Genomic DNA, 20,389 nt, shown 5'->3' on the forward strand with positions numbered 1-20,389 from the left:
TGACATTTTTGTGCCTGCTATTTTCTGCCGATTGAAGCAAGAAGGGAACTTTAACTATTTAGATCAGGGATGTCCAAACTTTTTTTTAACGAGGGCCAGATTTGATAATGTGAAGATGTTTGGGGGCCAACAGTCACTTCATGCCTTTATTTTTTAACAGTAGCTTTTACATACAAATGCACTGTGTAATTAAAATTTAATTTTCAGTCACAATTATCATTTTTAAAATCTAGGGAGTTCTCAGAAGAATGCCTTTCAGGAGCAACTGTAATACCATCTTAATAAGCAAAGAATTTTTCTATTTTGTTGATCCTGTAAGATGTTGGTTGTAAAAGGATTATTGGTCGAGGTATTGCAGAACCATTGAGAAACGTGTACAAATAAACACCATGGTAGAAAAGTCTTAACACACAAAGGAAAACACAAACTTCTTTCTATTCAGCTACTGTTTAATCTGGAAAAGTCCACCTTTTGTTATGCCTGAGCTCCCATTATGATCCTTTAGCTGGAGGGGGGAAAAAACTGGTCTTTATAGGCAGATTTCCTTTTCTTACTAATCAATCAGGAACGGTGATGAACACAGCTATGAGCCAACGGCCTCATCCTTTATTTAGCTGGTTGATTCCCAAGGAACTCATAAATATGCATGATTCTGTGATTAGCATAGGCACCAAGGACAGGGCCCGTACCTTGGCATTATGACGATCAATCAGAAACACTAAGGGGCTCCTCAGAGGGAAGCTGTCTGTCAGTTTGGCTTTGGGTTGAGTTGATACACATGCACATGTTAACAAAAAAAAAAAAAAAAGGTACGCTCAAAGAATACACAATGCACATACACAGACATCACAGTGAAGCTGCACATTCAGAGGCTGGGAAAAGGCACAGTAAGCATGTAAACACCTATATATACAAAGTTCAGACAATGTGAATCATTTGCCTCATATTCTTTAGTCTCCTTCTGTCTTTATTCATTTGAAGAACAGAGTTTGTAATGACTTTGAAAATTGGCCCATTTCATTTACTCTCACTGACGCGTCATTATCCCAGCAAAGGAGGAAAAGGTTCAGGGTGGCACCAAAAATTATATTTTCCTCTGTATTGGGGTTATTATTATAATTTCTCTGGGAGAACTTGTTACAAGGTTATTTGGTGTCCACAGCAAATCCCATTCATCTCCATGTGCTCCATTTACATTTAGAAATGTAGTTCATCCGTTGTCTGTAGTCAACGCTGTCTCATGTATCGGTGCTCCATGTCCACAGACGGCTGCAGTAAAGCCTCTTTTTTTGGTTTTTGACAATGTTGCATGCTCCTTCTGTAGCCCTGTATCCACTGCTCACATTTCCAGGATTTTAAGTAGCCAGTGAGGACACAGGTACTTTTTTTCGTAGGTGGTGTTGTGTGCTCCTCTCCTGTGTAAAAAAAAAACAACACACAATAGATATAAGGTTAAATTGTATTATATTCATAGATGAAGATGCAGAGTAGCACTGTTATTTCAAGCTGTAAATTCAGTCAGAATTTTTTCACAAATATCCCAGTCCCAGAGGCCAAGAAAATCACATAGTGAAAACAAGGGTACAGGAGAGCAATATAACCATAAATGGTGTTGTTGTTGTTCTATTGCCGTTACACTGTGCCATCAGTTTTAACATCCATCCATCTTCTTCCTCCGCATGAGGGTTGCAAGGGGAGCTGTGCTAATCTCAGCTGACATAGGGCGATATGGCGGGGTTCACCCTGGACAGTTTGCCAGTCCATCACAGGGCCACATAGAGACAAACAACCATTCATTCTCACATGCAAACCTACGGTCAATTTACAGTGTCCAATTTACCTAATCCCGATAGTGCATGTTTTTTGGACTGTGGGAGGGAGGAAACCGGAGAACCCGGAGAAAACCCACAGGGAGAACATGTAAATTACATGCAGAAAGGCAGGGTTGGTAAGTCTCGGAAAACTACCAATAGCGGGTAGCAAATACATTCCAGCCTCTCCCGTCGGCTGTCTCATCAACGCTCTGGCCAAAAAACACTGAAAGTAATTTTACACGGTGGAACTGTGAATGTTGGTTATATTTTGCTTTGGCTCGCATTCTTACTTCTGACTATTGTCTCTGTTCTAGTGGTGTATGGTAAATACTTGTTCACAGGAACACAGGCGGGATGTGCACAGGCACCCAGGTCTGTTATGCTGTGTTTCCATCATGGTACAGTTTGGAATGGTAAAGCCCTGGGTCAGGCTTCCGTTTGGTCGACGGGGTGTGGGCTGTGCACAATGACTGTGTCCACGTGATGTTCCAGCTTTACTCGCGTTGCTGTAATTTAGTATGTTTTTTGTGTACTTGTACAGCTCTTTTTATTCCCCTGCTTGGCTTGTAGCTATTTTCCTCATCAAGACGTCAAGCTTTGTATGAGAATAGACTGTGGGCATTGAAGAGAAAGGCAGCCGGCGTAAACAGGAAAGTCTGTCACCCAATTAGCTCACTGTCGTTTGACTGACCTTTCTGTACCACTTTGCTCGGGTACCCCAAGGGAAGAGTGCCAAAAATGGAACCATAGGGGCTGGTTATTTTGGTGCTATTCCTAATGGAAACGCAAAAACCACCAAAACAAACCAAACCGGCCCACTTGATGGAAACATAGCTAAAGACAGACAAGTGAGACAATCATTCATTTCATGTGGTCTGAATAACGTGACTGGTCCATAACTGGACTGGTTAATATATTTTTTTCAGATTTTATTTATTAATGATGATCAGGATGTGAAGAGGATTTCAACAAAGAAGTTTTAAAAAAAAAGTGTCAGAAACAACTTACAAGCTTTAATGGTGTGAAATGTCCTTTTTCAAAGACAGAATGACAGATATTGTGTGAATGTATTCTATAATGGCCTTCTATGTGGAAAGTGCTTCAGAACAGTGCAGTGGTGGACCACTGGGGAAAGTGGCTTGGCACTTTTGTAACACTGTGATGACACTAAAAACAAAACTTGAAATATGTTCCAGTTCGCTGGCTCTGACTTAAATCAATTCCACTGTCAACATTTACCAGGGATGGCTTCAGACCCAACCAGCCATGACAAACTTAATCACTTTTGATGAGATGAGAACACGGAGAAGTGACATTTTTGGCTGTTTCACAATAACGAACCTGCTGTATTTAAATAAGCAGTATTTTAAGCAAAGAGTGTGGATTCCGCAAAGTCCAAGTCTTGACTCAACCACTTGAAGATCTGAGCTGGATTCCTCCTCTGATTACAGGTACAGTGCTGTCATATAAAACAAATGATTTTAAACAGCAAGCAAAACACACTGAATATAAATTAGGCTGGCAATTATTATTATATTATCATAATAAATATGTTTAACTGATCAGATTTTTTATTGCATTTCAACATGGAAATGGATTTATATTTATATTTATTGTAAGTGAAATCTGTAAATGTAATTTATCATACGCCCCATGACCCATGAATCCTACATCATTACCACCATATTGGCCTGGACAAGACCAGAATACAGTATTATTTTTTTGACTTTTGTATCTGTAAGAGAAGAAAATTGAGATAAGATGTGTCAGGTTGAATGTATGTGTTACTACTGAACATAAATCATCAAAAACAACGACTCTTTTTTCCTTTTTCTGTGTGTAAATCCTGCCTTTGTTTCAGCAGCTCTGGTTGTGCGGGGAAGCTTAAGGGCTGCTAAGTCATGCCAAGGTGTAATCCAATAAACTCTACTCTCATTCACACTGTGTTTCAGCAAAGTCGGGCACAACATGAACACATATAGAGAATCTCACCTCATCCAAGGAACAGAATGGAGAAGTTAAACGACTGCTGCTGTAACGGTTACATCCTTTGAACCGAGTTTGTTTCCCCTACAATGTTGTAAATGTGCCTTGAGACTTCATCATTTTAAGGGTACATAAACAAACATGGAGGGTATTTGGAAGAAGAATAAACAAACGTATCAAGCAGATGCTGGATTATTGCAAAGCCAGAGACTAAATAATTGACAAGTCCTGCACTGCTTTTACTGAAACTGCTGCAAAAAAATTAAATCAGTGCCGGTTTTCACAGTAGTGATGTTGAATATACCATGTACTGTTCCACAGTTAGGGCCACATGGTGGCTGATGAGGGGCTTGCACTGTTGCAAGAACGTCACCGGTTAGAATCCAGGTTTGACCAGTGCCGTTCTCTGTGGAATTTTGTATGTTCTCCCCATGTTTCTCCAGGTATTCCGATTTCCAGGGCCACAGAGACAAACAATGACCCATGACCCATGACTTTCATGTGGAGGATAAAGTGATAGACAATTAGTGAGTGAGTGTTCCATAGTTAAGTACAAGCTGCATCTACTACATGTACTGTGTAGTAAAATAACTGCTAAGCCTTCAATCCTGGAGTAAATGCTGGAAGCTGAAGCTGAAGCTATTTTTTTTTTAATGGGGAGATGTTTGGTGATTCTCTTGTAAGTTTTAAACATGTGCGAGTCGAATTAAAATTTTGAGCACAGATTTTAAAAATGAATAAGTGGTGCACGACTGGCTGTGCTGATTATAAAACTGTGGAGCTATATGAGCTGAAAATCCCCAAAGTAAATTCAGCCAGAGGGTTACTGGCGGACAGCAGGCATACAAGTAAATGATTTGGTCTGGTGTTATAAGTTCATGAGGCTCAAACTGAGACGGCGCCATCAAGTGAACAGCTCTAAATTGCACATAACTTAGCATAGATATGAAGTTGAGTGTGGCCCATCATGACACAAACACTGACGGTAACAAAATACAACAGCACACAGATGCAAATCAAAGATAACAAAGCCTGAGGTGAAGAGGTTTTGGTGTTAATTCCCAGCTGAAGGCAGTTGCCGGGTCTCACACCTCTAACACCACTGTGAACTCCCCTGAAGGACAAGGCAACTAATTGGACATAATGAAGTTAAAGAGAGTGTTTCTGCTGACTCGCCTTTAAGAAATCACCAAAAGCAAAAGAGGGGAGGTGAGGACATGATGCTGAGGGGGTTAGGGAGTTGAATAAAGTGAACTGGAAACTGATTATGGGAGAGAGAGTATAGTGGAGACAAATATAGCAACACAGAGGAATATAAAGTGTAGACTAGAGAGAGCCCTACATGCAGAGATCAATATTTAAAGTAATAAGACATATGTTCTATCCCCAAAAGATGACTGGATAGACTTTCAGAAAACAACCATCACACAGAATGAAGACGTGGCCAGACATTGTAAAGAGGTACAGGACAGAAAATATGTTTTATAATTAGTAAAGACAACTACCAGAGGTGAGGATTGATAATGCAAATTACTACAAAGAGAAACTTGATGCAATAGTATACTCACTCACACACCCTGTCTCTATAAAACCATTGCACAAATAACTTGTGTTTTATTATTTTGATGGATTTAAATATAGACACAATTGTGGAGTTGGGTTATTTTTACTGAAGTGATGTGGAATCATTGTTTCCCTCAGTACCTGCATTTTTTTTTTCTCACATCCTGCAGATCATCCTCCTTAATGATCTGTAGGATTCCCTGACATGCTTCCTCTGCATCACACAGCAGTTGTCTGTCATTCAGTCTGCAGAATAGTTGGTCTATTCATTTGTAACTCATAGCACAAGAATGTATCCCCAGTGATGACCTGATGTGTAAATTTACATCTTTACAAGATGCAGCACAGGCACTGTTCACTAATTGGCAACATGTTGCTGAGAAGTCTGCATTCGACTCACCCTCCAGACTTTTTTTGTGAACAATAAATCAAAGCTGCGGCACCCAGTCGTTCGACAAAATGCCTCTGATTACTACAACCTTTATTTACACTGTTCAGATTCCAGTGACAGCAAATATTTCACTATCCCCGAGTGACGTTACCTGTCTACATAACATTTCAGGATGATATAAAGATATACAAACAAAACTACCTCATTTCGTGTGTGGGTGACGAGAAAATAAATATTTAATTAAAGAACTTTTTTCATTTCGGATTGGATAAGCCATCAAACTCATACAACACAGAACACAGAAAAAAAAAAAATCTGTGTTTATGGATTATTCCTGCAACAAGAGGGGCGTTAGTATTTATAGTTGGTGAGCATCATGCATTTGACTCACCAAAAACGCCTCATGTTTTAAACTCAGTAGAAATGTTTGCTTTTTATAAATGTGACTGAAAAAAAACAAAAAACCCACACACGAGTCTCAGCAGAAAAAGTTGAAGTACTAACATACCAATTGTGTTAATTGCAAAACTACTGGTATGGTGAATAGCAGTCAAAACTTTCCGTTTCGGTGAAATCAGCTAAATTGTCTTTCTCTGTAGTTATGGGCATTGTTAACAGCTGACAGCGGCGATGATTATTATTCAGGCAAAGTGTCTGGAAATTGAGCTTTGTCGACAAGGCTCTTGGACAGAGTTCATTGACTCCTATTAAGGAGCTCAGTATCATGGAGCACATGCAGCCAGACTTATTCAGTGTCAGGGAAGTGAAAGTGAAGCCTTTGTATGGTGAAGATGTGTGTGACGACTGACTCCAGCACTAATTTCAGAGCTTACTTAGGCTCACCGAGCTTAACAGAGCATATTAGCCAGTGAAGGAATCCCTCAGCGGTAATTGTGGCTTAAAAAGATTGTGTGTGAGTGTGTGTTCTTGTATTTCTTACGTTTTTAGGACTTTCCCTGGCATAAACACTGGCCTTGTTAGGACCGGTAGTCCTCATGGACACTAAAACCTTGTCCTAGTGAGGCAGACCCTCATTTCTGAGAAACTAGTTAAGTTTAGGGCTAAGATTTGAATAGTGGTTATGGTTAAGGTTAGGGATAACCTGAACAAAAAACCTAACTGCTTTGTTTTAGCTGTCCAATTTTATGGAAGTCAATGAGAGTATAAAGGTCATTATGTTAAAGAGACTGATATGAAAAGAAGAAGAGAGAAAGGCAGCAGTGAGTGTTTGATGAAGATGAAGATATGCAAAAGGAGAGAAATACATAAACATGAGCACAATTTTAGTCAAACACAGGTTTGAACAGGTAAAATAATGTGTTGAAGCCTCTTTCTGAAAAAAAATGTAATCCACAAATGTAGATTCTTCAGAACTAAACCCTGTTAAAATAATAGGAAGAAAGAGTTGAAATGACTCGGTAATATTAATAATTAATAATTAATTAATATCAATATAAAACCTTCAAATTAAATCATAATTAAATATTCTTTTGGTATTTTTATTATTTAAAATTGTATTTTTTTTAATTTTTTGCATTTGTGTTGGGTATACAATACTCCAGGCTCCACCAAACCTGTCGTTATATTGTAATACAGTTTTTCTTTCTTTCTTTCTTTATGACAGTTCGTAAACCAGCAGAAAAGTGCGTTATTGCCACCTTTATTGCTTTAATGCTGGTGTGTATTTCTGGGATACATTCATCGGCCACATTTGAAGGAGCCGACGATTTATGTGACAATTGAGAAAGGGCACTGTCGCGGCACTGTGATGCATTTTGACAAAATCCGGATGACGAACGCACACTTGGACTATTGGAACTGAGCTATGGAGTATAGGCTCATTTTCTCACTGACTTACATACAAACCTACCACCTAAGTGAATACACAAAGATTCCAGGCACTTTAGCGTGGCTTTTCTTTCTGAACAAAGAGGCAACGAGGATTTTCCATCTATCAACATAACTGGTAATAATAAAAACAAACAAACTAAACATATGCAATGTTTGAAAAGGAGCAGGAAGAAGTTACAACTTGACTGGTTTTGTTTTCAAAAGCAAAATGAAAATTGTAACACGTTCGAGATAAAGCGTCAAATATATATATATATATATACTATATATATATATATATATATATTTTTTTTTTTCATACACCTTGAGGGGAAAAGCACAGCATTTATACTCACTGTGGAGCAGTGACTAGAGCTAAGGTAGCCAGACATCTGAGGGCCTGTCAACACAACAAACAGCTTAAAGTATACCAGACAAAATGGCTCAGGCTCTTCTCAAAGGCAGTCAAAAAGCACTCAGTACTTTAGAGGGAATTTTGTATCAAACAAACCTAATCTAATGCTCTGCTCTTGTTTCAAAACTTTCAGACTAGACACAATTTATTCTGAGTGAGAGCATGGGAAAGATAAAGAAAAAAAGCATTAAGTTTATTTCCTTTAGGGTGAGATCTTGCATTTTTAATGGAGATCCCTGTGGGTAAAAACAATACACAGACAGAGAGGCCCATATGACAACCATAATAACCATCTTCATAACCATAAAAATATGCTTAAGTTGCTACAAGCAAATAAAGTAAAACATCGTCAATATCGGATACGTTTACCATCAACATTTTGCAGCAAAGCCAATGAGCTTATTAATTATGTATCTTCAGTGTGGTAATAAAAGACACATCTATATGACGGACTTCACATTTCCACCAAACCATATTGGCTGCTGCACTTAACTGAACTCACACTAAACGGAACGGCTTGGAAACTGTGTTGCTGTGTAGAGATCATTTTTATTTGACACACAGAAGCAATGAAGTGACAGTCTCTGATAGTTAACAGTTAACTTAATGTTTCCTGCTGATAACTTCGCACATATGCAGGTTTATTATTACTGTAACTCATATTATCGCAGCATCTTGACCTAATACACTATCTCAAGTCTTACTCACTATATGTATCAGACCTGGCACGCTGCTCGCCCACAAACTGTTCATATGTCAGGCATTGGATCTGTTCTCCTCGGACCTGAGCTGTCTTCAATAAAATCTTTCCATCACTGGTCATCCAACCTGATAATCAAAAATCTCCCCAACACTCCCGGGGCTGTACCGTGATTGTTTCGGCTTTGAATGTGCACCTGGTATTCTCTCTCTCTCTCCAAGTGTGGATGTGAGAGTACTTCTGTTAGCAAGTGTGAATCAGCTAAAGAAGCCAAAACCTTTCTCATGGAGGTGACAGTCCTTAAAACTGGGCTTGGTAAGTGACGTTTGATAAAGTTATGTTCCACCTTATTCCTCTGGCCCTGTCATCATACAAGGTGGAACTGTGAAATGTTGCTGCATTTCTCTACCTAATGTCTGTCTAAGACTCTGGTCAAGTGCTGCTATAGAGCACAGGTAGGGTGTCAGTTAGAGAGAGGTACACCAGTCAATCTTCAATATTGTGTAAGGTTAAGGCACGTGATCTACGGTGGAGGAAGAACCCTTCACTGAGGGATAAGTAGGAGGTTCTTGGCCTGTGGACCCTCTGCCTCCACCATCTAGCCAATCCTCTGTCCCATCAACAATCACCTTCGACTGCACAGGATAAGGAATTCAACCTGCATCTGCTGAAGCTTGTCCCTGTGTTTGTAATAAGTACAGTGTACGTGCATCGTGCACCGGCCTACGTAGGCGTGTCTAATGTAGCTTTTAAATACAGTGAGCATGAACATACTGTGCCTCAAAGATAGCAATGCGCCAACAATGCATCCAACCACACCTCATTTTGGGACCAACACACCCACAGGCACACTGATGGGCATGAGTGCATTTGCAACCCACACAACGTGGGTGCTGGGTGTGAAAATGACAAGTGAGTCGTTTGGAAACTAGCAAAGACTGTGCCCTATATGTGTCGTGTTGCATAAACACACACACACACACTTGCACAAGCACACAGGCACACCAGCAGCAAACACACAAGTGCACAAGGGCTTATGCAATATTGAGATTGTTGATAAATATGGATATTTCACAGCCCTCAGTCCAACTATCTGAAGCAAGGTCCACATGTGATTCTTTCTCTCTCTCTCTCTCTCTCTGTGTGTGTGTTGTGTGAGTGTTTACAATATTTTGTGGCAACGTCCAAAATCCCCACAGCAAATTCCCTGTATCGCTTCAAGCATACAGTACATGGCAATAAACCTGTTTCTGATTCTAATTGAAAACAGTACAAACAAGTCTTCTTGTGTGTGTATGTGTGGTCATTAGGTGTATGTGGCGCATGTGGGTGTATATTTTCGTAGCGATAGGACAATATTGGCAACCATTGGGTGCTAATTTACTTGTGCAGTCGGTGTCATACGCAGGAATTGGTGAAGTTTAGCTCATCAGATACTTGTACACATGTGCGCAGACCTCCCTAAGGCCAGCGTAAGAGTGTGCTCACATCACATGTGAAGTGATTGTTTCAAGTAAATGGTCTGTGTATATATAGATATGTATATTTACAAAGCTTTTCTTGGTCTTGATGACCACTCAAAGCTGCTGTACACTACAGTTCTGCCTAAGCTACATTCACAGTTAAATGCAACCACAGCTTGAATCAATTGAGAAACATATATCACTTGGTAGCAGGCCCTAAGTGGCTAATCAGGAGGCACGGGATGATTCCCACCGGGCTGGGCTGACTAGTGGGCCAGTGAGGGATGCAGGCAGGCAAGAGTGAGAGAGATGGAAGATGAGATGGAGAGCAGAATTTTAAACGAGGATAGCTGAAAAAGGCCATTCTTCCCTGACTTCTGGCATCAATAAGGCATTTTTGCCATGCACGAGAACTACCGCTCACTGGACTGTGTCTGGTTTTTTTTTCTTAAACATTCTCTGTCAACCATAGCGATGGTGGTGTGGGAAACTCCCAGTAGATCAGTGGTTTCATTGTTCGGCATTCTGATGCTTGTTTTTCACTTGACTCTGCCCAGTCTTGCTCACGTGTTCGAGGTGCACATTATCACAGATTGGCTTTTGTGACATCATGTCAAACTGAAGTTTTGCCGGGGAACTGAAACAAACGCAAATGCATTGAAAAATATTGCATAAGAGTTAAGTCTATAGGACTGTGTGTGCTCCTAGAGACACACAAGTGTGAACGTGTGTGTGTGTGCGTGCATGAGAACAGATCCTGGCTGTAATGTTTTAGCTTGACACTTTGATGACCTGATCAAAGTGTGGAGGTTGATTGCCAGCGATTTTATCTCTGCTTGCTCTCTCACTCTATCTCCTTCTCTCACAAAGACACACACAGAGCTCTGCGGGTTCATCGTCTTCACTTCTACCTTGTGTCTCCCTCTCCAACCTCTGTGGCCTATCATCGTTTCTCATGCCCAGACTGATGTAACCCTGTATGTGTGCATGCACGCACACACACACACACACACATACACCTACACACACACCCACACACAGACATAATGGGCCTCATTTCACAGCACATTGCCACCATTATTTGCCATTTCTACTGAAGGCCATAATCACGGAGACTGAGATGAGTATATGGTGAAATCATTCCCTCTCCAGTCAGATCGGCCTGCCCTCACCGTGCGTGTGTGTGTGTGTGTGTGTGTGTTCAGAAAAAATCATGTATCTCTGTGTTTATGTGTGAAAGCTTATGCTAGGCTCCATTTCATATCTGCATTTTCTGTTTGTCTGTGAGTTCTTCATTTATTTATTTATTTTTGGTATGTACATTACATCTACATGTGCATTTGTTGTCGTGCAAAAAGTGCAACCTGTCCTCCAACTGAAACATACATATAGGTCATTTTTCCAACTCCTGAAATGTAACTATGGGTCGTTTTTTTTCCAGCCCTTGAATACAAGTGTTACTGAGGTTAGGGTTAGGGCAAAAAAGACAGGCAGTAAAAATTAAAAAAAATATTAAAAAGTTGGTATAGTTAGGAATTGAACCCTTGTCGACCGCACTCGGGCGCAGTGCTCTCGCCACTGAGCGGACTGCCGGTGGCAGAATCAGCGAAGCTACTAGATACCACTTCCAAGGTGGAAGTGGTTGCTGTCATGTATACAACCGCTAGGGGGCGCTGGTGTTGAAAACGTAAACATAGGTCAAAATTCCTGCATACGACCTATATGTACATTTCATTGGAGGACAGTCTCAAAAAGTGAGTACATATTTTAAATGGCTTGAGGATCGCTTGTGTGTTGACTGGTAATGTAAAACTCCTATTATTCATGAAAGATAATGTGTATGTCTACTGTGTATAACGGTACATTTCTGCCTCATAAATATATGAAAGCTTTGAGCTGTTTATTTTATTTGAAAAAAAAGGCAAAAGCTTATTTTGCTTTTCACAAGTCAAGGTAGACAACAACATTTTTCACCAAATGTTCAAAGATAATTGCTTACCTCCACGCTGTCTGCAGAAGCTGAACGATCAGAGTCGGCACTTTCACACATTTACCACACACTTGATTTCTGCCACGAGCTCTAAACATTAAATTAGGAACTAAGCAATCTTTCAACTGCTACTGGCCACTATCAAAAAACAGAGGAAACTGCAGAGTGTTCTAAGAAAGAGATACCAGTAAATGAGCGGACACATGCAGAAGCTGGTGCAAAAAAGACTAAAATGGAAAACAGGGAGGGATTATAGATAAGCAGCATGACAGGGAAGGTAAAAATGGAGAGAAGGAGGAGAACAGAAATACAGAGATGTACAAAAGGAGACCCCTTTCTATAAAATTATGTTTAGGTGGAATAAAGGGGTTGGATCCCTCAGGCTTCCTTCCAGTGTTATTGCAGAACTAAATGAGAGAGACTATTTTCTCTGCACTGCTCTTTGCTTCATGTGAACATTGCTGTAATTTAGCTCCTCGCCTGGGGAAGAACATGGTGCCACGGCTGGGTCATCAGAAAGCATCTAATGTCAGGGATATTATTCCTCTTTACAGTGTGTTCAAAAAAAATAGATGGGAAAGAAGTGAGGAGGATATGACAAAAAAAAAGCAGCTGAAAGGAGGAGAGGAGTGGAGAGGTGACAGGAGAGGGTGGAGAGAGACAACGGCAAAGAAGTTGAGAAGGAGACAAGAGTAGATGAAAGAGGGCGCACAGAGAGGAGAGGAGACAGCAAGAGTGTTGAAAAGGGAAGTAGATGAGAGAGGATGGAAGAAAGGATCTGAAGTGGAAAGTGGAGGAGAGTGAAAGAGACAGAAAATACAGGTAAACCTGTAGATTTACAGTAATACTGACAACAGTTTTACATTGAACTGGCCCATGATATTGGTTTATTATCATAACATCTTTACAGGGCTGCTGAATTGCCCTTCAACTAAGTTTAAGAATAGAATAATAGACACATTTGCTTCATATACAGGTGACCAGAGTCAATCTGGCTCTGTCCATATTGCTTTGAGTTTAATTGCATTTATTGTCCAACTCTCTTATACACTTTTGTTCTTCTTTTACATTGCATTTAGACTGCTTTGCATTGTAGGCAGTGGTTGTTGGTGCCTAAATAGCGAGGTTTCCACTGCAGGGACGTGTACCTGCAGCAAACTGTATTTGGAACAAACAATACCTTCAGCAGCAGACTCATTCAACCCTGCTGCCTTAAAGAACGGCACAGGAAATCTTTCCTGCCCTGTGTCATTAGACTGCACAATGCCTCACAGCAACGTCCACTTATCACACGGAAATAACTTAAATTACACCATATATGCACCTTCAAATCACTGCTAGGCATCTTATTGTACATAGTGTATAGTATAGTTTTGGCTCACTGTGTATTGCACTGTTTTTAATTTCATTTCATTTCATTTTTAACTTAATTTCTTTTTTTTGTTTTTGTATCGTGATTGTATTGGATTTTATTTGCATTTTTGATTTATTTGTACCGCTGCTACGATGACCCAATTTCCCCTCGGGGATCTATCTATCTATCTATCTATCTATCTATCTATCTATCTATCTTCAGGAAAATGTAACATAATCAGGAACGTAGTGTGTGTGTGTGCACGCGTGTGTGTGTGTGTGAGAGAGACATTTCAAGGAGTGCGTTTTACAGTAAATATGCAGCTGTAAAGGGATGGAGGGTGTCTAGCAGAGCACAGGAGCAAAGCAGGGGGCATCATTATAATTCTAGGTGGAGGGCTGACTTGTCACCTCTTGGTCCCCTGCCGTGTGTACAGTGGCCCATACTGATGTGCGTGCACACAGAGAGAGAGAGAGAGAGAGAGAGAGAGAGAAACACACTCACTCACAGACACACCCACTACATCATGCTAAGAGGAAACATCACTCCTGGTACCGATGTGAGTCACAACTGAAATATGCATAATCCTACATACCACTACACATATTATTACCCACCTCGACAAAGACACACTTGCCAGAGAGGCAGGGAATGTCTTTTGACCTGCGTTGCTATGATGATATTTTTGCCTCACCTATACTGGTAATAGTAAAACGGATCAGAAGGAGAACAGAGCAGCCAGAGGCTCTGTTATGGGGCCACTAAAATAATATACATAAATAAAATGTTTTATTAAAAAACAGGAACTAAAGAGAATGTGATTGACACAAATGTGTGTAATGGGTGAGACGAAAATTAACCCTGTAACATCTAAGCCTCAAAATGACTTTTTTTTGCTTATTTTAACCATAAAAGGGTCAGAAAATGTCCTGTGAGTTAATCTTTTTGCCCATTTTTCCAGAATAAGTTATCTGGCAGTTATTATTTTTAATAAATAAATTATCCAGAGTAATTTAATGAATACACATAAATAAAAAAATATTTTTTTTTTGAAGAACTTCAGGTGTAATTCACAATGTACTGCATGTTAAAATAGTGTATTAGCAGCTTAAAAACAGTTTTATTGAGAAAAAAAACTGTAGTTGTACATGAACACCAGATAGCATGTTGAATTTGAAATTTTAACTGTATGAAACAAAGATGCTGATTCGCTAGCTTCCTGCAACAGCACGAGTGAAGTTACCGTAATAACCATGTGCTGGCTTTGACGTGCTACAGCTTTCAGAAACCTTTGGAAATGTTACGATAGCACAAACCACCGCTGAATAATGCAAAGTGCGCTTGTGCAAACGTGTTGTCTGCGACACACTTGGTGTTATAGGGTCAAATAAGATAATACAAAGAATATTAAAGAAACATCAAATGAGTTCACACAATGCTGAGGTCACAGTCCTCTCAGAAAGCCCCGCGGACTCACCTGAGGAGTGGGGAAAATCCGATGTCACTGACCACCTTCTTGGCTGAAAACATCAGGAAGCACCCACGAAAAATGTCCTTGTGCAGTTGCACAGACAGCCTCGGTGTCTATCACAATGCTTCAACAACAGACGACATGTCTTCCTCACAGCTGAGTCCCTGACTGCAGAAGCTCGGTTTGTTGTCTATTTTTACTTCCAGCAGCTTGTTTTAAGCGTTAGATTGTCAGAACCATCAGAAAAATACTTTGAGTGTCTTTGATTTACTGCTTTGCTCATTTTGTGCACTCAAAAAAGGGGGTTGGGACACGACACTAGTAGTGTTTTGGCCACAGAAGTTATACACTGGAGCTTTAACACAGCGTTCAATAGGTGGAGCACTCATCTTGTTGCAGCCTTGGCCTCCAAGGTTAATATAAGCTGTGCAGCAGCAGCAGCAGCAGTCTACAGGGTTGCTTACCTTTAAAATTTAATGTTTGCCTCTTACATGTTTTCACCAGTCAATAACTTGGAACTGGGGAAGTTGAAGAGGTTGTTTTTGAGGAGATGATTGCATTCTAATATAGCACAAACATACTGTAATGGGAGTGCTGCTTCCATCCTATCTATATGGTAACTAGTTGAGCTGCAAAAAACATTGGTAATCTGAACACAGCTCACTTTGTAACTGCTTATTACACGGATCCATCAGCTAAAGAGAGGTTTTTTCGATTGTTTTTCCATCTGACCGCAATCAACAGATGCTTAGGCAAGTGTGTGCCCACACACAAATACATACACCTACAAGAAGTCCAAGTTTATATACAGCCGTCCATATTTGTAATGAAATACACTCACACAACAAAACAGTTTGGCACACACGGTAAAGGCTGTCTTTGATGGTACCATTTTAATTTAAGATGATTAATTGCAAAATGGGAAAACTAACCTCACGTCAATTTAATGTAAATTCCATGTTCATGGTTTTTATTTTTTCACGTTTTCTTCTTCTTCTTTGCCTAACCCATCAGCATAATGTAACACTGTGAGAAATTAAAGGTCAAGGAAAATGTAAGTCATCCTCCCGTTTGACTAAACATCACCATCAGAGTGACTCTTGGGCTCCTTGTAGGTCACCGTACAGAGCTATAATTATATAGGAAAAATGATGGAGTAATAAAAAGTATTATATTTAGGGCTTGTGTTACGTAAACGGAGAAAAAAGCAAATCCTCCCGATATGCTACTGATGTAAAAAAACAACTGAAATTCTCTAAATTCTGCAAAAAACTCTTGATTTTCATTTATGTAGTTGTTTTTATTTATATTTATTCATTAAATTACTCTGGAGACTTGTACCTTTCCTACTACACTGTCGTCATAAAACAACACTTACTTTTCTCTGGAATTATTTGCTTAAAAGGGCAGCAGTTTATACACAAATCTAATTGGATTCATAGCAGATTGATTTTTATTTCTATCTGTTTTGACGGGTCGATTATAATCACTTGCGATGGCGCTTTGTGGTGACACTTCCCTACTTCTGTCCATTTTTAAAGTGGGTTTATTTGTTAGCAGCTGAAATGTTGACAGACAAAATGTGAGCACATAAAAGGAAAATGACTCGTACCAAAACATGTTCATTCATGTTGTCTCTGAAATAACCTCGTCTCTGAGAGAAATTGAGGTGATTTCAGATGGTTTTACTTTGCCCGTGACACAAATAATTGCCATTGTGTGTGTGTGTAGAATTTATACACACTGTAAAGACAAGTTACTTGAAAATTGGTGGCCAAATAAAAATTGGTCAATGTGACGTTGTGACAACGAGGAAAACTAATTTTACTTTCTAAAGCTGATTCAAGAAGTATGAATATAAATATTTTCAATTGTTAAATTAATACTTTGGATACCAGCCAAGCGTGCATAACATGACTGCTTAGTTTCAACACTAGTCTTTCTGGGAAGGACCAGTTTGGGGTTTTCACCTATTGCCTAAACCCTGTCTCCGATCAGCTGGAGTTGTTCCCGACCCGTGGACCCACTGGTGAGGGCCTCGCTAATCATTTGTGAAATCTCTGAAGAGTTCACATATAGCAAATGGCAACTGCAGATTGAGAGCCAGTCAGGGTTTTTTTTTGTTTTGTTTGCTTGTTTGTTTGAGGACTGGAATGTCAAGTTTGAAGTCATGTATTATGAACAAGGGTTCAGTGTGTTGGTCATGGGTGGTGTTGAGGGAGAATTACAGTATTTTGTTCGTCTTCCGTGCAACTTTCTAGAAAAAATGCTTCCATTGCTTTTTTTTTTTTTTTTTTTTTAACCCTAAAACAAACAAAACGTAAAATATAAATGTATGTAATATAAAAAATAAACAAGTTCTGGCTTCAGATGTTCCTTGGGCAGACATAACTGCTAACAAAGCATGGATCTTTAAAAACGGATATCATCTAAGATTAAGTTATAGGAATAAAATAATCTATATACCATTATTTGGGTGTGATGAATGAAACAAATATCTTGGCAGCAGTTATTGTGGCATGATCCAAGAAATGCCTTTGCAAGATGGTTTCTCAAAAAGACAGAAAACGTAAACCTTTGTTGGTAAAAGGTCAACAGGATTTTTATATCAATATAAAGGTAAAAGTTATTCTGCAGAAACAAGCTGCTGGTGTTGCACACGCATACACACACACAATACACAGTGTGTAGTATATGTATGGCCACACACAGAGTATACACTCACACCTTCCATGGTGCTTCGAATGCATTTGGTGATGAGGGTCAGTGACCTTTCAGGTGTCTGTCGAGGGGAAAAGAATGAACTGCATTATGAGTGGGAGACAAAAAAGCGAAGGAAAGGGCACAAAAAGAAATTCAAATTATTTTTTTTAAGTGCAGAGAAAGGAATGCAGCTTAAAGATGTATTTGCTCTCAGCAACAAACAAATCGAAAGGCTTCTTTCTGGTGGCCGCAATGTTGGATTTATGCAAAAGACGTTGCCTCTCTGTCATCCTCCTGTTTAGCCCACCTTAGGAGAGTCTTAGGTTAGCCAAAATGCCGTCCTTGCCAGATGTGAGCAAAATGAAGTTGCAGCAGACTCGGCGGGGGTCATCCAGGCTAATACTACTAGCAAACAATATTAGTACAATATTATTAGCACTTGTATAGGAATTCTTTAAAGAAAAAGTATTTCATGCTTTCAAAAATGGCTTCATCTTCAATGGTATTCAAATAATTTCCTCCGCCATTCAAATGCCTTTTTACAGATTTAAATACCATATTTTACCATGTTAACTGTGCATATATAACCCTAAAGTACAGCTATGAGAGGCTGAAAAAGGCGCTTAAGAATTTCGATCCATCTTAAACATGAAGATTTGCCCTGTAGATCTTTCTCTGTCCACAGTCTGCTGATGACAGAGGGCAGATCAAACAATCGTCGCTGTGATGGACTTTCCTTTGAAAAGCTGCAGCTGAAAGAATATTAAACGACCATGGAGGAGAGATCAGGCACAACCGGATACCTGCCTGTGTGTATGTGAAGGCCTCCTTTAAAAATAGATGAAAAGTGCTGACATCGTCAGTCTGGCTTTCTACGCTGTTCTTCTAACACGCTCAAGTATGCAGCAGATACAAGCATTCACACTCACTCTCACCTTTGTTTCATCTCAGGGATACTCAGAATAGCCAGGTCATATTAATTCACAACTCTTGTTCTGTCTAAATTGAAATCCTGTCCATCATCTCTGCTATCTTTTGTCCTCTCTCACAGACACATCTCAGACAATGGTGAGAACTATGCTAATTATATTAATTCAAAGTATGCAATCTCTTCTGGTCTCTCTCTCTCTCTCTCTCCCTCGCACACATGCCACGCTGATCACATTAATTTAGTCAGTGGCCCAAGTGAAGTGCTGATCTGTTGTCCTGTCTCTTTCTGCATAGCTTAGCTTATTCAGTCAAAGCACTCATTGTGAAGAAAACAATCCAATCTAGAACTTCTTCAAGATGATGGACATATACAAACAGTTGATATTTACAAAGTTAAGTCTCATCTGGTCTAAACTTCTTCCACTGGCCGATCCAGATCAAGATTGATTGGGACGAGTAAGCTGGCGGACAGGTGACCTCTGATCCCAAAAACATCTGGTGAGAAGTAGATAACAGTTTCTCTTAATCTGTCACTTCTGACTTCTCTCACTATTAACCTGCTCACTTTAAGCTGGCTCCCTATGTTCTGTATCTCCTTCCTCACTCTCTGCCTCTCCATGGCATAACTGTGCATGTTTTGCTTTACCACTGCTCGTTCATATTGCTTGTGTATGATTCAGTGCATGCTCACTTTTCCAAGGGGAGTTTCTTCTTTTTTTAATCTGTTGGTTTGCTGAAATTTAATCAATTTTCTTCACTCAGTTGCAGTGGTGTGCAATGGGACAACAGGCCAGCTAATGTAAATGTGAAGCATTTAAAATGTCAATTACAAGCCAATTAAATTAATGGCACAATGTGATTTAGCCATTTCACTCCTCTCGCCCTGAGGGATGGATAAATTGTCTCGACTCAGGAGAGGAAAAAAGGCTAAGTGTTTAATACGGCTTCCGCTTGACTTGCATAACCATGTGCATCCACAGAAAGAGACCGCTCATGACCTGCAGGGGAGATTTGTTTGAGGAGAGGAGAGGAGAGCATTTTTCAGACATCACTACCGAACAAAACAGCATTCAATGAATAGTCAAATCTCCATTTATCCCCACAGAAGATAAAACCCCAACGACAACCCATAGACAAATACCGAATATTGTCCATCATTTGAAAATATGAATATTCTACTCTTAAATGGGCCTTTAGCAGCGGCATCACATCTCTCTCTTCTCTTGCATGTCAACCAGACTGCCATCTTTGCAGCGCTACATAAAAAATTCAGCCCAGAGTAGAGTGTACATGTTTTTTTTTTGGTGCGACAAACTGTGGAACAAACAAGTGCTTCATAGTTTCAACTTGAGTGCCAAAAGTACACCCCTCCCCCAGCTCATGATCAAGACACTCTGATCTGTTTGGGGCTATCACCCAGTGTACAATTTTCCATTGAAGACCTGCTGTTAATCTTTCAATGAGCAGCTTGTACAGAGACAGCCAGTAGCCTTTTGGAGAGAAGTCTGGTCCAAAAAAACGCAGTCTACCTTGTCCCCCTTTTTCCAGTTAAGGAACACAGATTCAGAACCTTCACACAGAGTTGGTCGACTGCCCTTTTTCTCCACTATCTGAAACTTGTCCAGAGTTGGGGTTGAAAAAAAACAAAAAAACAACTGCCCACCCTTTTCCTGCAACGCCCCCACAGCTGGGGAGATGGCCAGAGAGGGGAAACTGTGATCCGACAATCTTCATTTACAAACACTCTTAGGGATTGTGGCAAAAGCAGCACATACTTCC

The 20,389-nt window shown here is 39.9% G+C and overlaps 1 long non-coding RNA gene across 1 annotated transcript in view; it reads right to left on the reverse strand.

Moving 5' to 3' along the window:
• Positions 1–387: 387 nt before the first annotated feature.
• The window catches only part of LOC131461028 (uncharacterized), a 68,034-nt gene continuing 48,032 nt past the window's right edge, over positions 388–20,389 (reverse strand). Inside the window, exon 3 of the long non-coding RNA XR_009240433.1 lies at positions 388–1,415. This is a non-coding gene — a long non-coding RNA (uncharacterized LOC131461028). The remainder of the gene's footprint in view (positions 1,416–20,389) is intronic.

Source organism: Solea solea, chromosome 6 (assembly GCF_958295425.1).
Source record: "Solea solea chromosome 6, fSolSol10.1, whole genome shotgun sequence".
NCBI classification, from domain to species: Eukaryota; Metazoa; Chordata; class Actinopteri; order Pleuronectiformes; family Soleidae; genus Solea; species Solea solea.